At 46.0% G+C, this 21,639-nt stretch overlaps 1 protein-coding gene across 4 annotated transcripts in view; it reads left to right on the top strand.

Moving 5' to 3' along the window:
• Positions 1-21,639, top strand: part of Csmd2 (CUB and Sushi multiple domains 2) — a 560,352-nt gene that overhangs the window by 44,272 nt on the left and 494,441 nt on the right. The gene's annotated exons all lie outside the window — the stretch shown is intronic.

Genomic DNA, 21,639 nt, shown 5'->3' with positions numbered 1-21,639 from the left:
TGTGCCTTTGTATCTAAACGGAATCCTTTGTAGAGAGCAGATAGTTGGAGCTTGTTTTTAAATCCACTTATCTATGCAGTGTATTTTGGTGACTGAGTTAATCCATTGCCATAGGAAACAGCTGCCAGTCAGAAGTTTTATTCTCATTTTGTCACTTGATTTCTGTCTGTCTTCCAATTCTTCCCTCCCTCTTTCCCTCTCTTTTTTTTTTAAATTATTTATTTATTTATTTATTTATTTATTTATTTATTTATTTATTATGTATACAATATTCTGTCTGTGTGTGCCTGCAGGCCAGAAGAGGGCACCAGACCTCATTACAGATGGTTGTGAGCCACCATGTGGTTGCTGGGAATTGAACTCAGGACCTTTGGAAGAGCAGGCAATGCTCTTAACCTCTGAGCCATCTCTCCAGCCCCCTCTTTCCCTCTCTTGATTCCCTGCCATTCTAGCTTCCTTTCTGTTGCCGTGATAAAACACCCTGGCCAAAAGCAACCTAAGGGCAGAAAGGGCTTTATTTGTCTTATACATCCAGATCACAGTCCATCAATGAGAGACGTCAAGGTAAGAGCTCAAGCAGTAACTGTAGGTGCCTATTGCTTGCTGACTTCCTTCCTCACTGACAGAGCCCAGGGTCACATACCCAAGCAATGGCACCATTCACAATACGCTGAGTTCTCCTACATCCATTAAGACAGTTGAGACAGTCCTCCACAGGCATGCCCACAGTCCAATCAGAGCCAGGCAATCTCTTAGTCAAGACTTCCTTCTCTGATGACTCCAGGTGGTTTCAGATTGACAGTGAAAGCTAAGTAGGACATTTCCTTTGTGTTTTATTGATTTTTCTCTTTTGTTATGACAGGATTTGATATGTTTGTTATCTCCTTTTGTGTACCCTCTGTAGGTATTTTCTTTATGGTTAAAATGAATACTAGATCAAGCATCTCACTAATAGCAATCTGTTTTAAACCATCAACCAGTAGATGTCCATCACACTGAAGAACTCCACTCCTTTCCATCCTCCACACATCTTGTTGATGTCACAAATTTTGCATCAATTATCATAGTTTTAGAGTTATCTTGTTTTTATTTTTTCTTTTTTTAAAAAATGCTGTTTATGAAGGCAGTGTCTGTGCTTCAGTATTACAGCCCCCCCCAGATGTCCTATTGTCTATATATTTATGTATACATACACATACTAGGGAGTTGCATGTTTTTGTACACTTTCATGTTGCTGTCCACCATGCCCTTTTGTTTCAACTTGAAGGACTCTCTTTAGCAATTCTTGTAAGTGTGATCTAGTGGTAATGAGTTGCTTTAGTTTTTGTTTATCGGGGAAGGCCTTTCTTTCTCCTTCGTTTTTGAAGGACGGGTGCTTGCCAGATTATGTGTTCTTGGCTGGCAGTCAGTTGCTTTCAGAAGTTTGAGCACATCACCCCCTTCCCTTTGGGCCTGTCATGTTTCTGCTAAGAAATCTGCCGGTAATCTTGAGAGACCTCCCCAGCATGAGATGAGTCACTTTCTCATGCTTTCAAGTTTCCCTCCCTGTTTTTGATTTTGGACTATTGTGAGTCTTGGTGTGGAGTCCCCTTTGGACTTAAGTTGGAATCCTTAAAGTGCTCTTTGAATTTAGACATTGATTTCCTGCTTTAGCGTTAGGATGTTTCTGGCAACTATCCTTTCAGATACAAATACACTCTCCACTCCCTTTTCTGGGATCAGCCCATTAGATGGCTGTAAGTGGAGACTGCTCGTTCATTTCCCAGCTGCCCAGACCTGAATAATCACACAGAAACTATATTAATTATAACACCATTTGGCCAATAGCTCAAGCGTATTTTTAGCCAGCTCTTTTGTCTTAAATTAACCCATTTCTATTAATCTGTGTACCGCCACAGGCCATGGCGTTACCTCATATTCTACATGTCTTGTTTCCTTGCGGTAGGCTGGCGTCTTTCTCCTTCGGCAGCTACATGGCATCTCTCTGACTCCACCTACTCTCTCTATATTTCTGGATTTCCCACCTGGCTGTACTCTGTTAAGCCATTGGCCAAAACAGCTTCTTTATTAACCAATGGTAATAAAACGTATTCACAGCATGCAGAGGGCAGTCCCACATCAGATGGTTTCCTTTAAGTCTCCCTTTTCTGGGATCAACTCATTGGACGGGTTCCTTTAAGTCTCATGGGCATGGTTACTTCCTTTTCTTCATTTTCTTGTTCCTCTTTTCTTCTGACTCAATAATTTCATGGGATTTGTCCTTGAATTCAGGTATTCTTTTGGTCATTGGAACTCTTCAATGAAATTTTATTCATTTTAGAGTTATTTTTATTTGTGTCTTTGTGTGCATGTCTCTCTGTGAGGGTACATGTATGTATCCAGCAGTGCTCTTAGAGGACATCATATCCCCTGGGGCTGGAGTAACAGGCAGTTGTGTGCAGGCACCAAAATGAGGTCCTCTCCGAGGTCAGGGAGTACTCTTAACGACTGAGCCATCTTTCCAGCCCTCCAGTGAAATTTTGCTCTCATTATAATGTTCTTCAGCTCCACAGTGTTTGTTGGTTATTTTCTGTTATTTCATCTTTCCCACTTTGTTGTTGCAATGGTTTCCTGACTCCATTGGTTTTTCTACCTGTGTGGCCTTGAGGCTCATGGGCCTCTTCAAGATGGTCATTTTGAGTTCTCTGGTAATTCATAAGTGTATTGTTTTTAAATGTTGGTTTCTGGTTCTTTTACTCGGATCAGATTGTCTTTTTACATCAAGTGCTAGAGTAACAGGCAGGTACCACTGTGTTTGGGCCTGTCCACCTTTAAGTGTCATGCCCTCTAGGCACCCTCTCCCGCTGTCTCTCAGTAGTGCCACTAGATCAAGGTCTTCCAAACTAACATGGGATTGAATGTGTGTTCCTATTTTGCTCACCAACGTCAGTCGGGAGAGCATCCATGCTGCTGGTCCATGTGCGCTCTGGGCACTCCGGGAGATGGGCCTGATTTTAAGATGTTGTGGCTCTGGGATTTTCCCAGGAGCCAGAGGATGTGGCTGCCAGCTCTGCCACTGCCATTGGCCCCCATGTGTTTTCCTCTATCAAGACCCTCATGCTTCCCTTGTGAATGGCATAAGTAGAGGATAAAAGTCAGAAGAGATGTGTTTCCAGGAAACTGAGGGGCAGAATATACTTCCCAATAAAGTTAAGAATTCTGAGGTCTGAAGCTGAGGAGGAGCAGAGCTTGACACAGAGCAGCAGAGACGGGGCTGGGTCCCACTCACTCACCCGGTATCCCTCAACTGTGACCGCCGTCAGGGAGGTCATGCTGTCTTGTGGGGAAACCTTAGTGAGGAAGCACGGACTCTCCATAGTCCCACAGTATTTAAGTCCATGAAAGTTTTCCATCAAATCCTTAGCCTGGGGACCATGTGGATTCTAGAAACTCATACCAGACTGTCCTCACTTCAAATTCCCCTGTTGGGAGGCAAACATATTTATTCATTTATTCTGTAAATACTTTTGATTTTTTTCAAAGGTGGAATTTCCTGCCCCCATCTCTGCCTTGATAGCTTTACTTCAGTATGCCCGCAGGAAAAGGGGACTAGCATTAGAGACATTTTTTAGAGCTCTTGAAAGGTTATGGGTACCTTATCTTTGGAATCAGAGTAATCCACTTGCTGGGAATCCTTTATAAAGTGTTCAGGGATAGAGTGGGGAGGATGCTGGGACATCCAGCATGGCATCTAGAGCTGGGGCTGACCAGGGTGAGTGAGGGCCTGCATTAACAAAGACCATGAGGGTCAGAACTGGATGTTTAGGGAAATGGCCATGGAAATGATGGTGGAAGACTGGGGCCATTGGGGTTCCAGAAGCAGGTTCTGGTCCAGACCTTTGCAGATGCCCAGACTCAAATGTGGTATACTATGGTTAACTTGTATATGGGGAAAGGACAATGATGGAAGCATTAGGATTTACTTCTACAGAGATGTTTAGGGTAATGTGTTTCTTCACTGTTCTCTGGCAACATTTTAGATTATCTGTTACCCACTCAGAAATACTTTTTCTCTCTGTTCACTTCAGCTCTGTCTATCTCTGTCTCTGGAGAGAGAAAGAGAGAGAGAGAGAGAGAGAGAGAGAGAGAGAGAGAACAAAAGAATGACTTAAAAATAAATTCTCTTCCAGGTGAGACGTGCCATGTTGTCCTCCCTCTGGGAACAGGGAGAGGGGACAAAGCTGTCAAGAAGTCGCCTTGTCATATCCTGCTAAGGGACAACAAAACCTTCTTGGCTCCAGCCAGCATTTTCAGTTAACATCTCAGCTCTCCATGATGCACGTGGCCTATGGCCAGCTCTATCTACTCACCTCCTCTTTCTCCCTCTGCTCCCCCTTGTCCTTCCCTGTCATTCCACCACAGTATAGAACAAGTATGTTAAGGGGCTGGAGAGATGGCTCAGAGGTTAAGAGCACTGCCTGCTCTTCCAAAGGTCCTGAGTTCAATTCCCAGCAACCACATGGTGGCTCACAACCATCTGTAATGAGGTCTGGTGCCCTCTTCTGGCCTGCAGGCATACACGCAGACAGAATACTGTATACTTAATAAATAAATAAATATTTAAAAAAAAAAAAAAGAAACAGTAAAAAAGAACAAGTATGTTAAGATCTCTTTCTCAAGTCAGATAAAGCGGTGCTTGATCCCCAGTTTTGCCTGCTTTTTCTTTATGTGTGGGCGTGGCTGGGTTATTTGCCCTAACCCTTATTTGGTAACCAGGGCTAAAAGTGGCTAGTACACGTAAAAAACTCACATAGTGCTGGATAGCAGATGACGGCACTCCCTTTGACCTTCTGCTCACTGACATCCGAATCCCATGCTCCGCCTTTTAGGATGCAGTAGCAAGAGAGGTAGGCCATATTCCATATGACACCAGGGGCTCACTATGGTGGAGGGGCATCTTGGGAAGTGGTGGGCAGATTGTACCCAGAATCCACTCTGTCCTACTATGATTGCCCTGAGTGCTGATCTCTGGCTCGTCTCTCCCCAAATGCTTTCAGATAGAGCCATGGCAACTGCTTGTGCTCTCTGAGCCTGTGGTTTTCACATGAATTTTATTATTGTAAGTGCACTAGATTATAGTCCGTTTCTTTGTTCACTCAACTATTGTTTCCTGAAGGCTTACTATGTGATGAGCACTATTCTATTTGGTTGGGATGCATCAGTGAATGAAACAAAAAAAAATGTTCTAGCAGGAGAAACCAAACAATAAACACAGTATGAAAGTAAGTGCCGTACAGTGCCATAGAGAGATACACATTACCAAAGAATGAGCATATAGAATGGGTCAGGGCATCCAAGGAGCCAGGGGCAGGGGCAAGCAGTGAGTTGATCTTTTATAGAGGGTAGTCACAAGACCTCATGCAGGAGGCAATGCTGTGCAAAGATTTCAAGGAAGAAAGCAAAATGAGCTTGGCTTCTCTGGAGGAAGAAGGAGGGGAAATCAGGTTCAAAGGCTCCAGGAAAAAACACGGCCCATTTATTGAGGGAGCAGGGGGTGTAGATATGGCTAGGGAGTTGAAAACAAGAGTAGGAAGCTCCAGGAGCGCAGAGGCTGTCTGCCTTGTGCCTAGCTTGGGACAGAAGCAAGCAGCCCCTCCATGATAAATCTCTATTGGCCCCCAGGTTGGTCTGAGCTGAGCCAGGCCAGGACTGACCCCTTGCTAATTAGCTTCAGCTTTCCCTTTGGATGGGAGCAATTTCCAGATCACCAGCAGAGCTCATGTTCAATTCAAATGTGCGGTTAGGGGCAGGAAAACACAAAGCCCTTTCATTTGCATGCAAAAAGAGCAATTCATCTGCTGAAGATTGGGGAAAACAGGGTGAAAGCCCCTGAGCACCTTCATTTGAAGAAGCCTGGACTGGGCTGGCTTTGTAGTTGTTGTGGGTGTCTCCACCCGTGGCACTTTCAAAGGGACTGAAGGAGTAAGGGGTTGAGGTTGCTACAGAGGAAGGCAAGGCTGTGTCTAGCAGGTCGTGATCTGTGGTTCTCAGACCTTTGCTGTCAGATTGGAGTTTTTTTACCCTCTATCTCTTCATCTCCTACCTATCTTCCTCTTTGTCATTGGGTGCACAGTGCCTGGAACCTAAGGGAAGCACCGTTGTGGGTCACCATTCTCCCTTATCCCCTCATCCCCAGATTCCTATGGCAAATTACTTTAAACAGGAACCTTGATTCCTTATCAAACAAGGGTGGAGTGCACTGTTTCCGCATGCACACTTACAGAGTCAAAGGCCTTCTGTTCCCCTTTCCTTGCTCCTCTCGCCTCTCCTTTGTCATTATCTAGCCACTATTTTTTTTTCATTTCCCACCCTAGGATTTGTTGCCCAGGTATCTCCAGTGATTCATCTATCTTCCTGCCCGCCCATCCATCCATGCATCCATCCATCCATCCATCCATCCACCCCCCACTCCCCACCCCACCCCATCCATCCATCTACCTCCCACTCCCCACCCCCCATCCATCCATCCATCCACCCACCCATCCATCCATACATCCATGTATCCATCCATCCATCCATCCACTCCCCCCCACCCCATTCCCCCATCAATCCATCCATCCATCCACCCACCCACCCCCATCCATCTATTTACCCCCCACTCCCCACCCCACATCCATCCATCCATCCATCCATCCATCCATCCATCCATCCATCCATCCATCCCCCACCCACCCATGATGGAGTAGTGCTCAGGAGAAACAGCCACACCACGGGATTTTAGTACTTCAGCACCATGGACAGGGCACCAACACATCCCTGTCTTCTGGCTCAGAATTACCCTAGGTGACTTTGAGAACCCTGTTATTGACAGAACTGGGACTTGGAGTAAATGAGCAATATGACCATGCCCCTTGCTAGTGAATAGCAGAGGTAGAGGCCCAGGCTTTTAGATTCTTCCTGCTAAACCATGTAAGGATTTTTAGCATTTGTTTAGCTTTGTTTGTTTTCAAGACAGGGTTTCTCTGTGTAACAGCCCTAGCTGTCCTGGAACTTGCTTTGTAGATCAGGCTGTCCTCAAACTCACAGAGATCTGCCTGCTTTGCCTTTCAAGTGCTGGGGTTAAAGGTGTGTGCCACTATGCCTGGTTTCACCATTTTTTAATCAATAACTTTATTTTATCTGTTTAATGCTTGTGTGTTCACTTGCATACACACATGAGCACATATGTGATATCGTATGTTTTGGGGGGGGGTCAGAGGACAACTTGTGGAACTCAATTCTCTCCTTCCAATATCTAGGTCTCAGGGATTTTGAACCCACCCAATCAGGCTTAGGGCCAAGTGCCTTTACCCACTGGCCTGATTCTCAGGCAAGCGAAGAGCTTACTGGTCTGCTTCTCTTTGGACTGAGGCCACTTCCACTATGAAAAGATCAGACCAATTAATGTCCATGGTTTTTTTTAATGGATAAAGCTGCAAATAGAGATCCAGCATAAGTAGATAAAGGCACAGGTGATGACCGCACATTAATCTGCTCATTCTGCAGATGCAAGCCGAGTGCTGTGAAGTGCCACCGCCCGGCTGTGGATTTGGTAGAGATCCCACTGGGGTCTCACACTTTTGTCACTCCATTTCTGTTAGCCAAATTCCTGTTGATATTTTCTTATTTTCCTTCTGGGAAGTCCCAAGTATACATCTCTCCCTGTGTGGTTTTCCCTGGGTTGCAATGTGAGAACCTGCTGTTGTGGGCTCATGCCCCAAATAAGAGAAAAATGGCAGAAGCCTAGGAGTTCCATCTGACCTGACTGATAACAGAGGAAAGAGGTCCTTAAGCCGAAGGTATGCGGAGGGTGCTCCAGGAAGAGACTAAGCTTTCTACATCGTCTGTCTCACGCCATCCATCCATCCATCCATCCATCCACCCACCCACCCACCCACCCATCCACCCACCCACCCATCCATCCATCCCTGAATGATGGAGTAGTGGGTAAGGAGATAGAATTTTGCCTCAGATTGCCTAAGGTTAGTTTCTTCTTTTATGACTTATTAGCAACCAATCTTGGGAACATTACCCAGTCTTCCTGGATCTCAGTTGTCTTATCTGTGAAATGGGAATTGTGATAATAGTGTCCATCTAATGCAGTTATGAGGATTTATGAAATGGATTGCTACATGTAAAATGCATTAGACAACAACAGAACTTGGCACAGGAAAAAAAACACAGAATGACCCATGACTAGACCCTAAGCTCCAGAAGAGCAGAGGTCATGCCCTGGACACAGCGGGTACCCAAAGCTATTCTTCAGATGAGGACATGGGATCAATCAAGCCTTGGGAGTTGGTCCTACTGCTTGGCGTTTTCCCCTGGGCCAAAAACTATAGCTCAAGGATCTTTTCAGACTCGGACAACTCAGTAATAGTTCCCTGCTTTCATTTTTAAAGATCCAGCAAGGAATAGTCCCAGACCGGCAGAGATACCTGTCTCCAGACACACTTGGATGCTTTGGTGAATGCAGCCAGAGACATGACATAATCCCATCAGCAAGAGTCTGCCACCAGCAGAAAATAGATGTCCATGTTGTCTGGAATCCAGGATTCCCCAGCAGAGAACAGCTCCTGGCTGGTGGCATTTGATGATCATGAAAACAAGCTGCATCTAGACGGCCAGGCAGAGAAAATCGTCTTTAGTCCACAGCGGTGGCTTCCATGTTTGATGTGTCCAAGAGAATCTGAGAGCCTGGAGGTAGAATTAGGAAGCTGAGTGGCTTGGGATTATTCCCACAGAGCAATTGGTTGTGGTTCAGGGATAGGCTTGCTGCCTTGCCCCTCCTGCCATGCATTGTCTCCTGCCTTTGTTACCTGTGCCCTTCGGTTGAAAAGAAAAGGGATCTCTGGTTGGTTTTCATGTCCCTGAAGCACATGACTGTGCTCAGCTCAGTCTGGTAAATCCTAGGCTCTGATCTGAGGTGCTAGATGCAGAAGGCAACCAGGGCTGTGGCTTTGGGAGCTTGTCCCTAGATGGTGACTGCGGTCCTTGGAGCTAGTCAAGGGAGAAGGGGCAGTGGGGTGGAACATCCTGAGCTTTGCCTTTGCTGGTCTGGGTTTGAATCCCAGTTCTTGTACAGCTACTGGTTTAACCCTGGAGTGTTCCCATGACCCCTTTCCTCGACATGCATGAACAATACAGAAAAACGGGTTTTGTTGTAGTTGTGTGTAGTTGTGTGTTTCAGTCATAACCCCCTCCCCATTGCACTTTCTTGTCCTCCCTCCTCTCCCCTCTTTGTCCCCTTCATCTTCTCAAATAGCCTCCCTTTGACTTTCTTATTTCACACCTTTTTAAGGTGTGTGTGTGTGTGTATGGTGTGTGTGTGTGTGTGTTGTTAAGGATGTCAAGGGGCACATGCATGGGAGGGGAGGAATCTATATTTGCACATCTGGAGGTCAGAGGTCGACATCAGATACGGTCCCCTATCGCTCACTCTGCACCATAGCTTTTCTGAGACAGGGTCTCTCACTGAACCTGAAGCTGGCTGATTTATCTACATAAAGTCCCTGGGAGCCACCTGTCTCCCCCCAGCACTAGGGTTACAGACACATGCAGAAGCATCAGGTATCATCATCACCCTGATGAATTCAGGAATATGAACTCAAGTCTTCATGCTTGCAATAGCAAGCCCTTTATCAGCTCTTCATGTACTTTTTTTTTTATCTTATATATCTAAATTCCATATATAAGATCTTGAAAACTCATACTATTTGTCTCTCTGAGTCTGGCTATTGTGCTCAACACAATTGGTCTCTAGCTCCATCCATTTTCCTGCAAATGATATAATTTCATTGAATGTGTTTTTAAACCTTGAAGAACTCAAGGCCTTCACCTTGAAGTGACAAGGCCGGAGGTGTAGCAGCCATTGCAAAGGGCCACTGCACAATCTGCCTCCTTTTCTCTCCCCCCTCTGACTGCTCTCCAGCTCTGCCAGGAACCAGAGCTGCCTGGAACGAAGCAGCCCTCCCCCCCTCCTGCTGAATAAAAGGTTGAATTTAGCTTGGGCCTTTGAGAGTCTCACTGGAACGGGGGGGGGGGGGGGGGGAAGAAGTTCCTAACTTGGATGGGGGAAATTACATCTTTATTTGAAACTTAGCATTCCTATCAATCACGCATGCAGACAGCAAAGCACACCAGTGTTAGTTGCACCTGTGAATTTGCCCCTGATATGATCACAGGTTATTTCCATAAAATATTACAGTTGCTAAAACCATCTTCACCTAGCGTGCTTCAAATGACAGCCGTTGTCAGTTCTGCTGCCAGATCCTGGCGGCAGTGAGCTCACGGACTAACGGGGGCCTTAAAATATTTTTGAAAACTGTATTTCAGCATAGTTGGTTGTCGTTTGCAATTCTTCATAATTTTTTTTTCCTACACATTTGAAGCGATCATTCGTGAAGGGGTCACCAGGCTGCAAGGGAACCTTGGTACAAAAAAAAGTGACAAAAATCTCCTGAGGGGAATAAATCCATGTGAGAGGTAAAGTTCCCATACATATTAGAGAATTGAAACAGTTCTCCACTGGGTGTGATTCCCCCAACCCTCAAAGGTGGGGGCGGGGGACTTGTCAATTCTGGAGCGGTTCTTGGTTGTCATAAATGAGAGGTGGTATCCGGTTGTCTGGTGAATAGAGACCACTGAGATTGCTAAGCTTTCTTCATGCCCAGGAAAGACCCCACAACAAAGATGCTTAAAAATGCCCGTAGTGCTGAGATTGAGAACCACTGGGCTAGCTAGCTGCTCAGTCATCTGGGCACCTTTGATTATTACATCTGCTGGGGAAAAATATAGCTTCTAACTTCATTGAAAATATCCGCAATCACCTTTTCATCCAACACTCATTGTGCTTCTACCATGCATACCGAGTACCAGGACCACGGAGGGGAGTGTGTTGAGGCAGCTCTGTGGCTGAAGGGCAATAGGATATGACCTTCTGAGCTTAGGTGCTGCCGAGTGCCAGGCAGTGTGCTGACTGCTGGAGCTTCCTGGAATCTGGCCTTTGAGTCTCTCTCTCTCTCTCTCTCTCTCTCTCTCTCTCTCTCTCTCTCTCTCTGCAGCCGGCTATAAGCTGTAGCCCTGCCCTGATGGGACCTAGGGAAGACATGGACGTTTACAACATGTGTTTGTATATCCTAGTGGCTGTCAACCTGTGATCCTCTCGTAGGAGATTTGGCTCTTTGGCTTGGATTGTTTTCCTTGACTTAACTTGGTCTTACTGGTATATTCCACTACAGCTCTTCTCTGGGAGAGCTCGGACAGGAGAGTTAGGCTTGGGTGTGCCCATCAGGTGAGGAAAGCAGCCAAGCAGAGTGCTGGAAACACCAACATTGCTCATACTACCCCCATTTCTCCAGTGTTTATTGCTTACAGATCCCAGAAAGAAGAAAGCAGCCTTTCTCACAGGACCAATGGGAAGGGGGAATTGTGGGGAACACCCACACTCAGAGGGTGGGGTGCAGTGGCCAGAGAAATAAACCTGTGAACCAAGGTTTTTATTGGGGTGCAGAGTGTTGTTCGAGTGGGTTCTCCATCAGATGTTCTAGCTGGTAATTTAGAGCATTCAGGTTCAAGTTCCAGGAGATGATGCTGCGATTTACATGGTCCATTTGGGGCTTAGGGACCAGAGGATCAACAGGAAAGCCATATCTCACTGTCCCTTAGGCTGGTGGTCGAGGCTGGGATCTGAATGAAGTACAGTGAAGGAAGGGAAGGTTGGAGGAGCATGGTTGCTTTGGGGAAGCTTAAGATCTTTCTGTTATGAGAACCTCAAACCTGTATTTCAAATGGATGCAGAAACAATGAGACATAGTAATACACTCTCCTGGGGCTAGGTTGGATGGGCTAGGTCATGGTCTGCACCCTCACAGCACCTGTATCTCAGGAAAGACAGATGCTAAACAAGGGTTACGACCCAGGAGAGATGCAAGGCTCCCTGAGAACACACGGCAGGGTGTGTGTGTGTGTGTGTGTGTGTGTGTGTGTGTGTGTACCACTCAGTGTAAAGGGGCTGTAAACTAAAGGATGAATGGAGTTGGTTTGTACGAGCTACAAAGAAAGGAAGTTTCAGTCAGAGGAAGGAAGACGTTACAGATCTCAGAGTGAGTAACACCATGGGGACTGACTCCAGCTGGAGCATCCTTTAGGAGGTGTCAGGGTGCAAGCCTGGGAGAAGAGCAGGGGAAGGCTCCTGAGGAACATGGGTGCCCTGATTGGGACCAAGGGAGGAACAGCCAATGAAGGGCTTTAGGCAAGAGTGTCAGGGTGTCTTGGTTTCTTGGAAAGGAAAGAGAGAATTGTTCCACCTGGGACACTATTGAGGTTGCCATGTCACACGAGTGTGGAACCACGAGGTAGCTGACTAGGCGAAGATAGATAGCCCCCAAGCAATTGAGCAAGATGATGAATAAACCATGGGAACCTGACTTAGACCAAGAGGAACCTGAGCAATCTAGATGGAACTAATTTCTGTGCAATGTTCAAAACGAAGGAAGATTGTGTTGGATTGAGAAATGATTGGGGGATGAAAAGACGGGGCTATCTGGGGGAAGTTAGACTGTAAAGAATGTTGGAGGAGAGGGGAGGGTCCTTTATCTGCCAGTCACCCACTAAAAAGGCTCTGGAGAGGTGGGCTATAGATTGAACATGGAATTGCGAGTTAGACACAGCAGAGGAAGGTGCAACCAGGCAAAGAACCAGAACTGTGAAGGCCTGAGAGGACCTGGGGAGTTCGCAGTAAGGCATCTGTTGGTGATGTATGGAAAACACGAGGCACTGTGAGAGGAGTTAAGCTGCAGCTGGCACCAGCATCCCGGATGCTGAGGAGTTCTTGGTCCTTTCTTTGGGAGTTATTGAAAAGCTAGTGATGCTGCTAGGCCCAGCCTCTGCCATCTGCATTCAAGATGCCCTGCCAAGAAGCATCATAGAGATGGGCCAGTGGCCAGTGGTATACCGGAGGTGTTTAGTGGTGCTCGTAAGACTAGTGGGATACCTTAGGTCATGATGATTTACCCAGCATCTGCCACCATCTCCTGCAATTCCTCTTCAGGCAGGTTCATTAATTGCAAGGCTTTGACAAATCCGTATCGCCAGCCCAGACCGCACTCCCAGACACCACTCATCAGCCTAATTGCCTTCTGGCCATCTCTGCCTGTATGTCCCACTGGTATTTCCAACTAAATTTGTCCAAAATTGACCTTATCAGTCAATAAATATTTACGGAATTGAATTGGATTTTCCTGCCAAATTTCTCAAAAGAGCTATCTCCTTGAAAATTATCATTATTTCTAGACAACACGATTGTGTACCTAAAGCACCTAAGGGAATCAACTGAGAAAAATTTCCGAATTAAGAACCTGGTTGGATGTGAGATGAATATGTAAAAAATCAATGGGCTTTCTGTATATTGGTAATAACTGTAGGAGAAATTAGGAAAAATGTTGTTTGCTTGAGCAACAAAAAGTATATAAATTTCCTGAGCAAGTTGGGATAGGACTTACATAAAGATTGGTACAAATCTCCCCTCAAGGGTTGGCTTGTATTTATTGATCATTTGCTGGGAGCCAAGTATTTACTGAAAGGTGAGCCATGTAGCTGGTGTTACCCTATCTGCATGCACAGCCATCTCAGAAAGGGGCTTTTCACGTCAGTTATTTATTTAAGTGTTATTTATTAATGCTTGTCTGTGCATACATGCATGGCCATGTGTCACAGTGCATGCGGAGGTCAGAGGTCAACCTTCGGGAGATCGGTTCTCTCCTTCCAAGGGTTCCGAGGATTTGCTCGCCAGATTTGTATGATAAAGCACTTTTGCCTGCTGAGCCATCTTATTGGAGCATAGTGTTCATTTTCAAAGAGCTGAAACTAAGTCTCAAAGAGTTCACAGAAATAGCCCATATGGTATTGAAGTGGCAAACATGGCATTTGAATCCAAGACTTTGGCTTCTGAAGTCTATCCCTGTTACCTGTCCATTAATCTACCTCCCAAATGACCCCTATATTGCCCTGTGAAGTCGGTGGGTATTTTCTGAATGTTATAATAAAGCTTCATTCATCTCACTTAATCATCTACCGAAAAACTATGTGCTGAGTTCCCGCTACAGACAATTATTGGATTGCATACTAGGGAGACAATCTGAATGCAATCTCCAGGAGGCTCTTGATGAAGACAGCTACACATACACATGTCATTATATCACCATTGGTGGAAGCAACGGTGTTCAGAATGAGTGATGAGCGGGCAACAGGCTACTTGAGGACGCCTTGAGAATTGTGAGCAGGCTTCTGGAGGAGGTAATGAAGCTTTAAGTGTCTGCAGTTAGAGGCATGGTTGTGTGCAGAGCTGGGTGGGCCATTAGCGCTTATTCATTCATTCAGCCCCTCTGAGCATCAGTTAAGAGCCAGGTGCAGGCTTGGGGGCCAGACAAACCGCAGAGAATAAATAGGGCCCTGCTGTCAGGGGGGGGGGCACTTTTGGAGGCTGGATGGCCATGCAGATTGTCACAATACACAAGTGCTGGTTTTAGAAGAGCGAGGCCTGGACTTTATCCACGGTGACCCCTGAAGGTGTGGCACTCGCTTGAACTCCTGAGAGAAGTGAGCATGTCAGTCAGACCTGCTACTGAACCAAGATGTTTGTGGGAGGGGCCGGAGAGCCAGAACGTGCCAGGGTCATGAGGAAGGCACGTGGATGGGCTGTGGGTGCATCACTGATGCATGGCAACATGTTACAGGATGGTTGTCAAGAGAGAGGAGACAGGCAGTGGGTGCTTTAAGGCTTTGGGGCCAGGGAAGGACTTTGTCTTCTTTTTCTGATGACTGGGGTGAACAGCTAACAAACAGATGCCTGGTTGAGCGACTTTATCATTGTAAATAAAGGAGGAATGCTACCGAGAATGAGAGAGATAAGTGCGGCTGCTCATAAAAGCTGAATGTTGTAATCTGTGTGCGGAATCTAAGCCAAACCAAAGGCACGCAACCAGGTGGAAAACAATACTGCCAACAGACAGGATGGAAGAGTAAGAGTTTGGTTCTGTGGGGTGAATGCAAACTGACGAGAAAGAGCAAGGCCGGATGCAGGAATCGAGAGAAAAGTTTAGAGCACTTGTGTGTCCAGTGTAATAAGATTAAAAGGCACATGGGATGCAGAGAGGATTTACATATAATATACATGCGATATAAATATGTAAATCATTCAAAAAATGATTGAGAAAAATGAGCCAAGGATTTCATCAGATCGGTCACTCCCAAGAGGAAGAATTAAAATGATTAAGAAAAGGTGAAGTGTTATATAATGGTGTGTGCCTACAATACCAATTAAGGCAGGAGAATTTTGAGTTTTGAGCCAGCCTGGGCTACATAGGAAGACCCAGTCTCCCTAAAATAAAAAAAAAAGAAGTAATGGAAGAGGAGGAGGAAAGGGAGAGAGGGAGGAGAAAGGAGGAAAAAGAAAAGGAAAGAAGGATTGGAGAGATGGCAGTGGATACAAACACTTGGAATATAAGAATGAAGACTTAAATTCAAATCCATTGCACTCATGTAAAAAGCGAGGCGTGCTTATAGATGAGTCCCCAACCCCAGCACCGTGGAAGGTAGAAATTACAGACGCCCTCGGCCTTGCTGGCCACAGGCCTTGCTCTAGGTTCAGGGAGAGATCCTGCCTCACATGAAGGAGGTCGAGAGTGGCAAACAATGCCGAGGTCCTCCTCTGGCCTCCACACATTGTTCGTGGGCATGTGCAGTTATGTACAGACGCCATAGAAATAACACACACGTGCCCACACATGTGCACGTGTACACATTCCCAGGAAAAAGTTAGATATAATTCTGAGTCAATCAAATTGGTGAAACCTTCTCCAGAAGACAATTCACAATGTTGGCTAAGGTGCCTGGAGCCAGGCATTTGTAGACTCAGCTGTGAGAAGATTAACCGGCACACACGTTCTGGAAGGTATTTTGGCAATCTAGACTAAAGCCGCAGGGATGTTCATTCTCTTTGACACAGTAACCTGCATGTTTGAAGGTTTGTCATTGAGAAATCATCTAAAAACAAAACTTCCCATCCACTTCTCTGGGGTTATTCTTGAGTCTTGACTTTGCGGAGTAACCATATTAACCACAGCCCCGGGATCAGGAAGACCATTGTGGTTACTGGAAGAGAGAAGATGCAAGGGGCCCTCACGGGTTTTCCATCCCTACCCCCAGACACTAAAGGGCACCTGGCCATGTGAGCCCCGGCTTCCAGTTCATCCGTGTCTCTGGCTGTAGCAGGTGCACCGGGTTTTAACTTTCTCCACTTACTGACATTCCTTTGATTTCAGAGAAGCTTCCAAATGAACCCCACTTCCATCCCTTTCTAACCATATCCAACAGTGCCCAGTCAGCCTGGGTTTACAGTGTCCCAGCAAACAGCAAAGCTGGGTACAATGACTGCAGAAATGGATGTTCATTCTGGGCCTCTGGCCAGGGAAACCCATTTTCTACTGCACCGATTGGCATCCTGTCACCAGACCTTGCTCTGGTCCAGGTTGTATTTATAAACAGGATTAAAGAAAGAAAAGATCCAGAAGTGATTTAGATGGTTGTGCTTGGGTAAATTCTAGACTAACCACACATTGGGACATTGGGCGTCCTTTTAAGATACGGTTTATAGCCGGGTGGTGGTGGCACGTGCCTTTAATCCCAGCACGTAGGAGGTGAAGGCAGGTGGATCTCTGGGAGTTCGAGGCCAGCCTGGTCTACAGAGCTAGGTCCAGGACAGGCTCCAAAGCTACAGAGAAACCCTGTCTCGAAAAAAAAAATGCAGTTTATGCGCTGTTTCAGTATCTTGGGGGAAAAATTTCATGTTGTGTTTACTGAAATGTTATAAAAGCAAACCAAGAAATGACCTGAATGGCCGTACACAGAGGAATGACTGAACACATTGAGATACATCCATGCCAGGCAACATTATACATTTATTTAAAAAATAAGTTAGAGCTGAAGCTACTGACCCGAAAGGTGTCCCCAAAGGATTGTTAAGCTGGAAAGCAAATTGCAGAGAAATGAGCTAACCCACAATCTCATTTAAAAAACAAAATCATAGAATTTCTCCCAAAATGGGTCCATATGCTTGCATGAGAGGGGAGAAGGTGCCGGTGGGGGTTGGTGGGCCACCATCTTGGATGCTGACCTGGAAAGCTGGTCAGTGCTTAAGAGAGGGAATACAGTATGTCCTCCTAGCTCACCCTGTACCGTCTGAGAGTCCTAAAGGAACAAGGCTGTAAATAAACTTATTTATGCCTGAGTATCTATGTGTATTATAAGTAGACACTGCCTTTTGTACTCTAAGTGGAAGAATAATTCACTACAGAGCCCTCCAAAGGATATGTATGATCTTTTCTAAACAATTTTAACTGTGCATGGAAGAATCTAGAAAATGAATACATTAATAGCCATTGCCTCTGAAAAGGAATGTGAGATTAAAATCATGTCATCCATTTAAACCTGGCCTGTATTTTTCAAGTGCGCTACAAAGAGCAAAGTGTCTGTTATGACTTCACCTACGGCGGCCTCGCACCCTCCCCGCCGGTCAACCCTGCCTCTGCCTGGAACAGCCTCACCCCTCCTCACCTTGCTCACCCCTTCCTGCTCACCTTTGCTGTAATTGATGGCATTTTCTCCGCAATTGCTGACTGAATTCCGGGCACTGGGGACGTGCCAGGGCCAGTCCTGAGCTCTCACGCTACAGGAGCCTACTTCCGGAGGGACCATTCAGATAACAAACGGAGTGATCTCATCCAAGACTCTCCTCATTGCCTCTCGGTGACACCCTCCACTTTCTGTCACTTTCTCTAAGAACTCCCTCTGGTCTCTTCCTCAGTTGTCTCTGTCTCCTGACCATCACTTTCACCCTTCCTGTCCAATCACATGGGTTATACGGGCAGTGTTCTCAGGGCCCATGTTCTGAGCCCCTCTGCTTCCCTTTATAGTAGTAAAGATCATTGCTAGATTCCATGGCAGAGTCTCCAAGCTTGGGCAGGTTTGAGCTGGGGCAGCCATCCCGGTAGTGAGGACGGTGGCAATGTTGGTACCAGTGGACCTGAACAAGGTCAGATCTTAAGTTGAAACCTCTGAGGGGTCAACACTTCAGAAGCACTGTATGTCCGCCCGAAGGTGTACCGTTAAAGCACTGCTTCCATGGGCGGATGGAGGCTCTGTGTAATTCATGATCTAGGCCCGATGGCTGATCATAGGAGTGGTTAGAGGAGCGAGCTAATCAATGACTCGGTGCAGTGACATCACAGGCTTTCACGGCTCCGAGAGGAAGCAGTCTTGGTGCCTATGACAGAAAGGGGGTGCCCAGGGAGGGGCACTTGGGCCCCTTGGGGGGCTGTAAAATGGAAGCTTTACTTCTTTATTCTTGCAGTTGGGTGCCTTCATTTGTGAACTTGTTTATACCCTGTCCAGGATCACATACAGTGTTCGTTCTGTTGGCTGTGGTTATTAATCAATACTCATTCTTTCATACTGAAGGAATAACTTTTCAACACAATGACTGTATGCCTTTTGAGCTTGTCTACTTTACACAACATCTGCTCTCTCTCCTCTGGCTGTCACACACATTCACACACGTGCTCATACACACCCATTAACACACACACTCACACATACACACACGATACACACCGACACATATTCACACACTTCCATGTGCACATACATATATAGTCACACACATACACTCACTTTTATATAAGACTGTTAATTTCTTCTAAGAAATTAGAAAACCATATAACATTTTTTTTTTTGTTTTAACATGTTGTTAGTTAGCCTTTGGCTTTGATATAGCATCTGAGATTGGAAGATAATTCTTTCCTGAAATAGTTAATTGTCTTGTTCTACAAAAATATTTTTTTTGTTTTCATTGATCAAGAAATGTCTTTTTATCTCAGTTTTTGTATTAGCTGTATCTGTTCACTCCTGCCCCAGACAGTTTCCTCATGTCATTCATGATATGATTTGGTAGTCTTTACTCTGAGAATACTAATTTTTCTGTCCTTTAAAAGACAATACACTGTCCAAATAACCTATTTTTCCAGTTAAATTTAGGTGTCACTTCCCCAGGGTTAAAGCATGCCTTTGGGCTTTTGATGAGCATTGTATCCGGCGGATAAATTAACTTTTCAATAACTCTTTGAGAGGTTAATATCATAAATTAACCTTTCAGTGGTTAGGCTTTTCCACTCAAGACTACATCATTTCTCTCCAATTATTCTGATTTTTTATTTATTTATTTTTATTTTATTATTATTATTATTTTTTTTTTTGGCTTTTTGAGACAGGGTTTTTCTGTAGCTTTGGAGCCTGTCCTGGAACTAGCTCTTGTAGACCAGACTGGCCTCGAACTCACAGAGATCCGCCTGCCTCTGCCTCCCGAATGCTGGGATTAAAGGCATGCGCCACCACCGCCCTGCTTATTCTAAATTTTTAAGAATCTGTGCTTACACTTTTTTCTCCCTCCCTGCCTCTCTCCCTCTCTCCCTCCTTCCCTGTCTCCCTTCACTTTTTTCCCTTCCTTCCTCTATCCATCCCTTACTTTGACCTTCTCTCCCTCTCTCTCTGCTTCTCTCTGCCCCTCTCTCACTCTCTCCCTCTGTTTTATGACTGTGAGGGTAGAACCCAGGGCTTCACTCCTCCGGGGTGAGCTCAGTAAGCATACACTACACCCAGGAATCTGCCTCCACGTTTCTCACTAGGTTCCTTTCTGTGTATACTACACACTCTGCCGTTGCCATGAAAGGAAGTTTAGCCCCCTGCTTTCATCTGTGACTGACATGTACGAACCTTATTGATTTTTGCATAGTTTGCATTGGGCTACTTTGCTGAAATTTCTCTTCGTTCTAATAGCTTTGTAATCGATTCTTCTGGGCTTCCCAGGCATATGAGCCTACCGTCTGCCCATTATCTCTTTGCATCCTCTCTTCTCATCTCTTTCTCTGGAGTTGCACACTGAGCTCTTCCAGTCAGGCACGTGGTCCAAGGGAGGATGCTGACATCTCTGTCACGTTTTTGATCCCTGTCAGATGCTTCATCTAAAGTACAGTGTCAGCCGCTGCTGAATGGAAAGGCAGGGTTCTGCCTTCTTCTGAATGCTTATTTTAATCAGAGTTACATGTCTGATTTTATTAAATGCCTCGTTAGCATTTATTCACAAGCTCTTAACTCCCCCCTTAATGGAATACTTTGTATTAAGAGATTTCTTAATATTAAGGTCATTTTAGAGATTAAGTTTCCTTTGTCAGTTAATCCCTAAAGTGGCTTTAAAAAAATTAGTGTTGAGTCAACTTATCAGCACAATCATAAAGGAAGTGTCTTGCCTATGTGATGTCCCAATACTGAGTAGGTGTGCCTCATTCTTCTTTTTTTTTTTCCCCTGAGACAAGGTTTCTGTAATTTTGGAGCCTGTCCTGGAACTAGCTCTTGTAGACCAGGCTGGCCTAGAACTCACAGAGATCCGCCTGCCTCTGCCTCTCAAGTGCTGGCATTAAAGGCATGTGCCACCACTGCCTGACTGGCCCTGTTCTTTAACTCCCCTCTGCTCTAATTCTGCCTCTGTAAGTGAAGATATTAATAGTGTCTAACGCGTGTGGCTGTTGTGAACATTAGGTCACTAAAGACAGAGCCCTTAAACTGTCTAGACAAAGCCTGCCTGGATATGAGGGCCCTACTACTAGCTGATTGAGAGCTGACTGTGTGCCTGCCTGCTACTGAGACTGCAGGATTTAGAAATTTCAACCCACACGGTCCCTGCTCTTCTGCTTACTGCCTCCCACATTCTTGTGGAAGCGTGGAAGTGTGCTGTTGTGTCAAGTGTGGCAGACAAAGGGGAAGGTAGCTTGGACTCAGCACACTGCTAAGCCTGGGGCTGTGGACACAGGGCTGAGGAAGGTGGGTCTTCGGCCCGGAAGGCGGGGCTTCGGCCCAGAAGCTGGAGCATAGGAAGGAAGAGCTTTCAAAGAGCTCCAAACCGCGTGGAGGAACACTCCCTTACACACACACACACACACACACACGCACACACGCACGCACGCACGCACTGTGGATATTAGTTTTCTTTCCTTGTTGAAAAGCAGTGAGGAGCGCCTGGATGTTGGAGTCAGTGGTGATGGGGGATGACCCGGTCCTAGTTGAGAAGAGATTGGTAAAGACCAGAGTACATGAATGAGTAGTTGGGAGTCCAAGGAAGAGCCTGGTGTAGGGGGGTGGACAGAGACCCTGGCCATGGGCTGTGAAGAGAGGAAGGTGTCACTTCCGGTCTCATTTAGACGTCGTGACGGGGATATCATCCCATCCCCTAAGTGAGTGAGCAGCAGCCAAAGGAAGAGTGGGTATGTATCAAAGCAGTCTCAGGCCTGGGGACCCAGGAGTGGCAGCTGGCTTGCACTGTGCAGTGTCCGTCATCAGAGCATGAATGGAATGTCCTCTGGGCTAGACAGAGACAAGAGGCTCCAGCACGGAGCCCGGAAAGGAAGTAGAGCATTCAGAGGAGAGGGTACAGTGGTACAGGAGGAACCCACATCCTCCCCAGCATCAGCTCCAATGGTACTGGAGAACCAAGGAGAAATGTCACCTCGCCAA

Source organism: Microtus oregoni, unplaced genomic scaffold, assembly GCF_018167655.1.
Source record: "Microtus oregoni isolate MIOR12 unplaced genomic scaffold, Mior012 000005F_ref0000423, whole genome shotgun sequence".
NCBI classification, from domain to species: domain Eukaryota; kingdom Metazoa; phylum Chordata; class Mammalia; order Rodentia; family Cricetidae; genus Microtus; species Microtus oregoni.
The sequence above is the reverse complement of the archived record's forward strand: the minus strand, read 5'-3'. Positions and strand labels throughout refer to the sequence as shown.